The sequence below is a fragment of the Haemorhous mexicanus genome, chromosome 6, assembly GCF_027477595.1.
Source record: "Haemorhous mexicanus isolate bHaeMex1 chromosome 6, bHaeMex1.pri, whole genome shotgun sequence".
In the NCBI taxonomy this organism is placed as follows: domain Eukaryota; kingdom Metazoa; phylum Chordata; class Aves; order Passeriformes; family Fringillidae; genus Haemorhous; species Haemorhous mexicanus.
The window spans coordinates 13062221-13068590 of NC_082346.1; positions in this window are offsets into that span (position 1 = coordinate 13062221).

Genomic DNA, 6370 nt, shown 5'->3' on the forward strand with positions numbered 1-6370 from the left:
GAAAAAAACCAAAAATTTGTGGTGGAGACTACACTGATTATTCCTTGCTAAAGCTTTCTTCCAAGAGGACTTCTGAGTTCTGAGACCGCCTTCTTTGAAATGGACACTACATTTCTAACACATTAAATCATATTAATGTTTCAGTGGAAATATTAGTAGCTAACTCAAGAACAACTGAGATCTAGCCTCTAGTCTTTTTGATTAAATTAGTATACATGAAATACTTGTAGTTTTTTGACAGGTACTTGACCCTAAAATGTTGGCATTTGATAATGACACTTGTTTTTCATAAAATGCTTAGAATAAAATACTTGCCCTATTCAAAAGACTGTTACTTGTGTACTGAAAAAGGAAAGAAAATACTACAAAATAAATATAGAATTGTATGTCTTCTGGTAGTATAATGGTACTTTGGAAAATGTTAGCAAGTAGTGAAGGGACTTAATCTTATTTAAAATGCATTCTATTTGTGTTATATCCCTTTTAGAACAGTTCTTTGCATTCTGAAATCTCTGCATGTTCTCTAAAACCCAAGTTTTTAACAGAAAGCCTAGGGAAGGGAAAACACATTATAGAAGCAAGGACTTGAGTGCAGGAGTCAGTTCCAAAAATAACAATGAACACTTGTGCTGAAATTCTCAGGAAGGATGAAGCCTGAGAATCAGCCTGAAGATGAAGAAGGCTTATGGGAATATGTCAACAAATCTTTCTCTGTTTCCTGGAGGTGACTGCTTGTTCTAACATCCTTTTCATTAATGTGATTTATAATATAAACTCTATACTGACTTCCATACATAGGCATTAAATAGAGAAGAGCAATTGATTTTCATGTATCCAACATCTAAAATCCTTTCTCTGATAGTTTACTTTTCTTCTACGTCTCCTTTATTTTTTTCTCTTACAGAACGCTTTCTACATTTAAGCACTAAAAGTGATAAGGTTTAAATAGGTCACCATCCTTACTTTTTGTGGGCACAGTCCTGTCCTGCCAGATGAGATCTGAGTGATCTGTTCAATTTTGCTTCTCCCCAATGTTTCATTAACATCTCTTACTTTTCAGATAGATGTCTTTAATTTTTCTTGGGCACACAACTTTTGCTCCAAGGGCAAAGACAATAAATATATGGGTGACAAAAGTAATAATTCTAATTTCTTTCCCACTCGAGATGGAAACTATTATTCTACTGGATCCAATTATTACACGTAAAGTAGGAATATTATCTGTCATTTATTTCATCCAGGAAGATAATTTACACTTTTCAAACTTGGCTTTTATGCCAATGATTCTATGTTATGTCTTAACACACATCTTGCTAATAATGCGAAACTATTTTTTTATCATCTTATACTGGGGATGAAAACAATCAGATTACTTTAAAACTCCGGTGTAGTAGCATGTTGTGTATCTAGCTATTAATTAATTTAAGAAATGTCTGTTCTGTGTTCCTCCCTAGCACTCGATGTATTTATATGCACATTCTTCTTGGAAGGATGGGGACATTTTGTTCGGTGACTGAGAAGTGATGTGGATGGATGCCATGCTCAAAGCTTGTTTTCATATCCCCTGTCAACATGTAAGTTTACAATTAACTTGATCTATGCAAGTAGAGTCATTTATTCTGGACTAAGCAGAAGGCTGGATATCTTCTTGAATTAAGGCCTCAGGTTGGAAGAGAACCAGTAAATGCTATCAGGCAGAAGCAAAAGTTATTTTAAGATGGCAGGAGGTACTCTAAGGAATGGTTCACTAAATCATTTGGGACCTATTTCCATGTATTGCGCTGCATAGATGCTCTTCCTCAACTTCTAAAGCCACGTGGCAAGGGGGTAATGGTGGTGTGGGAGCAGGAAGAGGTATTCATTTAAAAGTAATTTTACTGAGTACCAGTTAAATGCTACTTCTCAGAAAAAAGTAGCCACGCTTAGAGAGAAAAAAATGTACAGTTGTAACTTTTCAGGGATTCCTTCTCACAGCATCTTCTAGAATTGGTATTCCCTGGTAAGTTAGAGTGGTTATACTGGGAGATATTGAATATAGTATTTTCAAGCTGTGTTGTTGATAGAATCTTGGCACAGCAGTAACAAGCTACTACACTAGAAATGCTGTATGGTGAACTGCTTGGAAATTCTGGGATTTGCACTTAATAGGACAATATCTATCATCCTCAAAATGAGTAAGATGGAATAGTGTAGGGAATTAAATTGTTCTCTCTCAGTAAGATGCACGTGGATATGTGTCTGGAGTTCTGAGCTGCTTTCATTTGCCAGAGCATCAGGTACTGTTGGTGCCTTGCAGTCCTTGCTGCTGGAGTTGCCACCCATGCTGCAGTATGTTTATAAATAAAACCATTTCTAGCTGCAAGCTCAGCCTGCAATGGAAAGACAAGTTGTGTTTCTTCTGGCTTGCATGTTACCACTAGGAGAACTACAGCTGGCACTCAGTCAAGAATTCTGTTGATTCAGAAGCCAGTAAAGAAACTCTCAGGACTGTGTTGCCTCTGCAAGTATGAGTAAAAGTTTATTTATATCAGTCAAGTGACTATACATGAATACAGATCAGACCATTCAAATGAAGGAAGGTGCAGCTTTCACAAGTGACTCCTTATCTCACTGGGCTCTCATTTACACCTTAGCAGATAATTTTAGAATCTCAGGGTGCATGTGTGGTAATTCATAATGTGCTGGAAACACAAAACTTCTTAGAGAAATGCCTTTGACTAGTTAATAACTAATTATGGTTTTGGCTTAATTCCTTTGTGTTAATCAAATACAACACAACCAACAAAGCACATTCTCACGTTTTTACTCAGATGTGCTTCTAATATTGAGTCATTTTTTTAACAGTGCCAAGGGTCATTGTGTATTCTAATATAATCTTAAAAAAAAGGTTTCTTTCTTAATTTAGCTGTACCTGAGGAATACAGTGCTGATAATCACCTGTCTGAAACAGTAGTGATGGAAACTTTTCAACCCTTGTGGTGATCAGTTTCATTGCTTAACTTTGCTGTTGGATTTTAAAAAAGAGTTTAGCCTGAACTTCCCTTGGTCTTATGTCCCATTCAGTAATACACAGAACAAGATGGAGGTTTAGCCTTCTTTATTGTAATTTTTATTTTCCGTGGACATGTAAACAGAGCATTTATTTGTCAACAGATGTTTATGAAAGACATTTAAACAATATGAAGGATACCTGAAATCCTTTGAATTCATATATATGTGAATGGCCATGTCACTTCTACAAATATTTTTTCTGCTCTCTTACCTCTATCATGAAAATACTTGTATAATTTGCCCTCAGAATGGTTCAGTCATGGTGATTGCTAATAGGCTATTATTCCTGATTAACGGGGGGATGCAGTCCATTTAGTAGGATCTCTTACTGGCCATTGAGGCTGTAGGAATGCAAAACAAAAAAAAACCAGATTTAGAAATGATATGTCTAAAATAAGAGCAAACACTTCTACAAAGCCTTAAAAGCTTGGAAATTAGTGTAAAAATTAAAAAAAAAAAATTGCCTAGAAATTAATATTAAGTAGACTGAAAATTTTGAAGGGAGAGCTTTGGCACTCTTTTGCTAACCTTTATAGCAGTTTTAATAAAGTTTAATTCTCACACAACTGAAAAACTTCTAAAACAGCCAGTCATAATCCTGACAAGTGTTTGGAGAAGCTCTGTTTTGTGTTGTAATGTTTGTTTTGAACAAATATCCATTTTAGTTATGTCTTAAAACCAGTTTTGATGTTGCTGCCCTAAGTAGACTCTACCAAGGGTAAAGACATAAATTACACCAAAATCCTTTCTGTACTAGAGGTTATAATAAGTTTTTTTTTCTCTAACACTTGCAAAGTTTTGTGTATGTAAAACTACAGCTCAGGCAGGTGAAGATGAATGGTTGCTAATTATGATATTCCAGATTTGAGAGGTTTCTCTATCTTGTCATTTTTTTATCTTCTCTTTCAAGTTACCTGCATGTACCTGCTCTTGTTGTAGCAAGGGAGGCTGATGGTTCTTTTTTGGAGTTTATGTGTTCTGGGTAGGATTGTTCTGTAGCTCTGAAGGCTGCTGTGAAATATCCTAAGTTTTAATGGCAGAGGGTGAAGAGACCCCCTTTGTCCTTAGATACCCAAACAATTTCCAAACTGACGTGGTAAAGGTGATGATCACTTACATCCTCTTCCCTGTGCTGAATGAATACTCTGCAATTTTCCTGCCTTCATTTGCAGGAAAGGTGTTAACACATTGCCATAACATGCCCTCTCCATTTTCCCATGCCAATAACCAAACACGAAAACATCAGCAGAGGGCACTATTGAGTTATAAATAGAATAATAATACCTTGACATTTAAAAAAAGGTGTTGCCATGTGTTTTCAGTTTCCATTCATAGAATCACAGCGTAGTTTACAATGAAAGTGGCTCTGGGGGGGTCATTGGGTCAGTCCCTGCCTCAGAGAGCCAAATTCGAAGTTAGATACAATGAATATGGCATTGGTAATGTTTCTGCATTGCTGGGTCACCTGAGACAAGCTGCAATCAGATTCAGTTTTTCTCCAAACCACTTTTATAGCCATTTCTGAGGCTGCATGCAGAGTATGCCCAGAGCTGAAGCATAGTTATTTTGTATGAGTAAGACCAGAAAAAAATTGTTTTACCATTTCTGTTTCCAAAGTCAGTGAATAGGTTTTTGGATGGTTACTCCTCAACTTTAATAAAAATAGGCGATCATTTAAAAAAAAACCAGTTATATAAGTATTTTGTCTGTTACTTCTGTAAGGCAAGATTGACCAGCATGGCAATTTCAATGTAGGTACTGTTGAAACAGAGTATTGGTGTTGTATGTTTGGGTTTTTTTTAAGTAGGGGTTTATAGTATTTCTTACTCCATAGTATGGTTTTATTTTTTTTTCAACCACTTTACTGGAGAGCTGAGGTAGATAGCAATAGGAAGAATTTACAAGTGACTACCACTCTCATGTTTTAAAGCCTTTTTTTCCAAAGATGTATTGAATGTGTGGACAGATTTATAGAAAGCAGAGGCTTCTCCAAATCAGTGAATTTTATTAAGCAAATTTTTCTTGTTTTAGTATATCCTAGCCTGTCATTGTTTCTTGAATTAATTCCAGTACCTTTTTTCAATCTAGTTGCTTATATTAGCTCAAATTTTATTGGCTAAAATGGTAAACTGTTGAATTTTGTAGGATACAGCATTTTCCTTTAGCTTATCCAACTCTGCAATGCTTTTCAAGAGTGTATTTGTGACAAAATTGGAAACTTCCAAGCTGAGAAACAAATGTCTATTGTAAAATACCGATCTCAGTGCTACTTTAGGGAGTTTACTTACACTCATGTCACATTAAAGAATTTCAGCTAGTTACTGAAACCACTGGGATGCACTAATAATTTGTTAATTGCCTTAAAGCAAATATTTCACTACTGTCTTCAGTCTGAGAAGCAATGTTGTTACTTCTTTGTCTCTTTTTTTTTTTTTGACAAACTGTTAGTTACAATATTTTTTTCAGAAAAAAAATTTGTGATTTTACATATTAAATAGGGCTGTGGAAAAAGGTAACATCTGCTTTTTTAAAATTTTCTTTTCACTCCTAGAAAAGTGACTATTTTAGGTATGGTTAGAGCACCACAAATGTTTGCCTACCCCTATGGATTTTGAGCTAGAACAACTCATAAAGAGATATTGGACCTCTTTAAAGCACTTTCCCCCTCATTTAATCAACTATGTTTGCATGCTGTTCAGCTAAAATTTTAGCTCCTCTCAGATGCTGAGCTGTCCCTTAAACACAAGCAGTGGGGTTAGTGAAATGTCAGTTTAGATTGCTGGCAGCTCTGCAGGCAAATTAGTTTTAACAGGCAAATGGCCTCCTGAGGCACAGGCAGCTGGGAGTGCTGCTGCGTGCTTGTCCTTGCAGGATGCAATACCAGCTGGTGTGGAACTCTGTGCAGGCTGGAAAGGGCTGCAGGGAGCTGAGGTGGGACTGCTCTGTTATCAGCAGCAGAGGCAGGGTATGGTGAGTGTTTGGGTTGTGGTCAGAGCTTGGGCAGGATTTATGTGCTCTGTGGTGTTCCTGGAGCAGCAGCAGCCGGATCTTTCAGCCACTGGTAAAGTGTCTCCTTGGTGTCACAGTTGGAGGCAGGTCCAGTTGAGCAGGCAGGGTATGTTGATCACTGATAAGTACTTTTTGTCTTTGATGAATGGGGATGTTTGCCATGTAGGAATAATATAAATTCACAAAATATCCTCTGAACTAAAATGGTATTTTAAAAAACCCAAAATTTTAAAAAAACTCTGCAATATTCCTGGTTTCAAAATGCTGAAGATCTCTCTATTTTTCAGTTAGGTGACATTAGCAAAGTTTT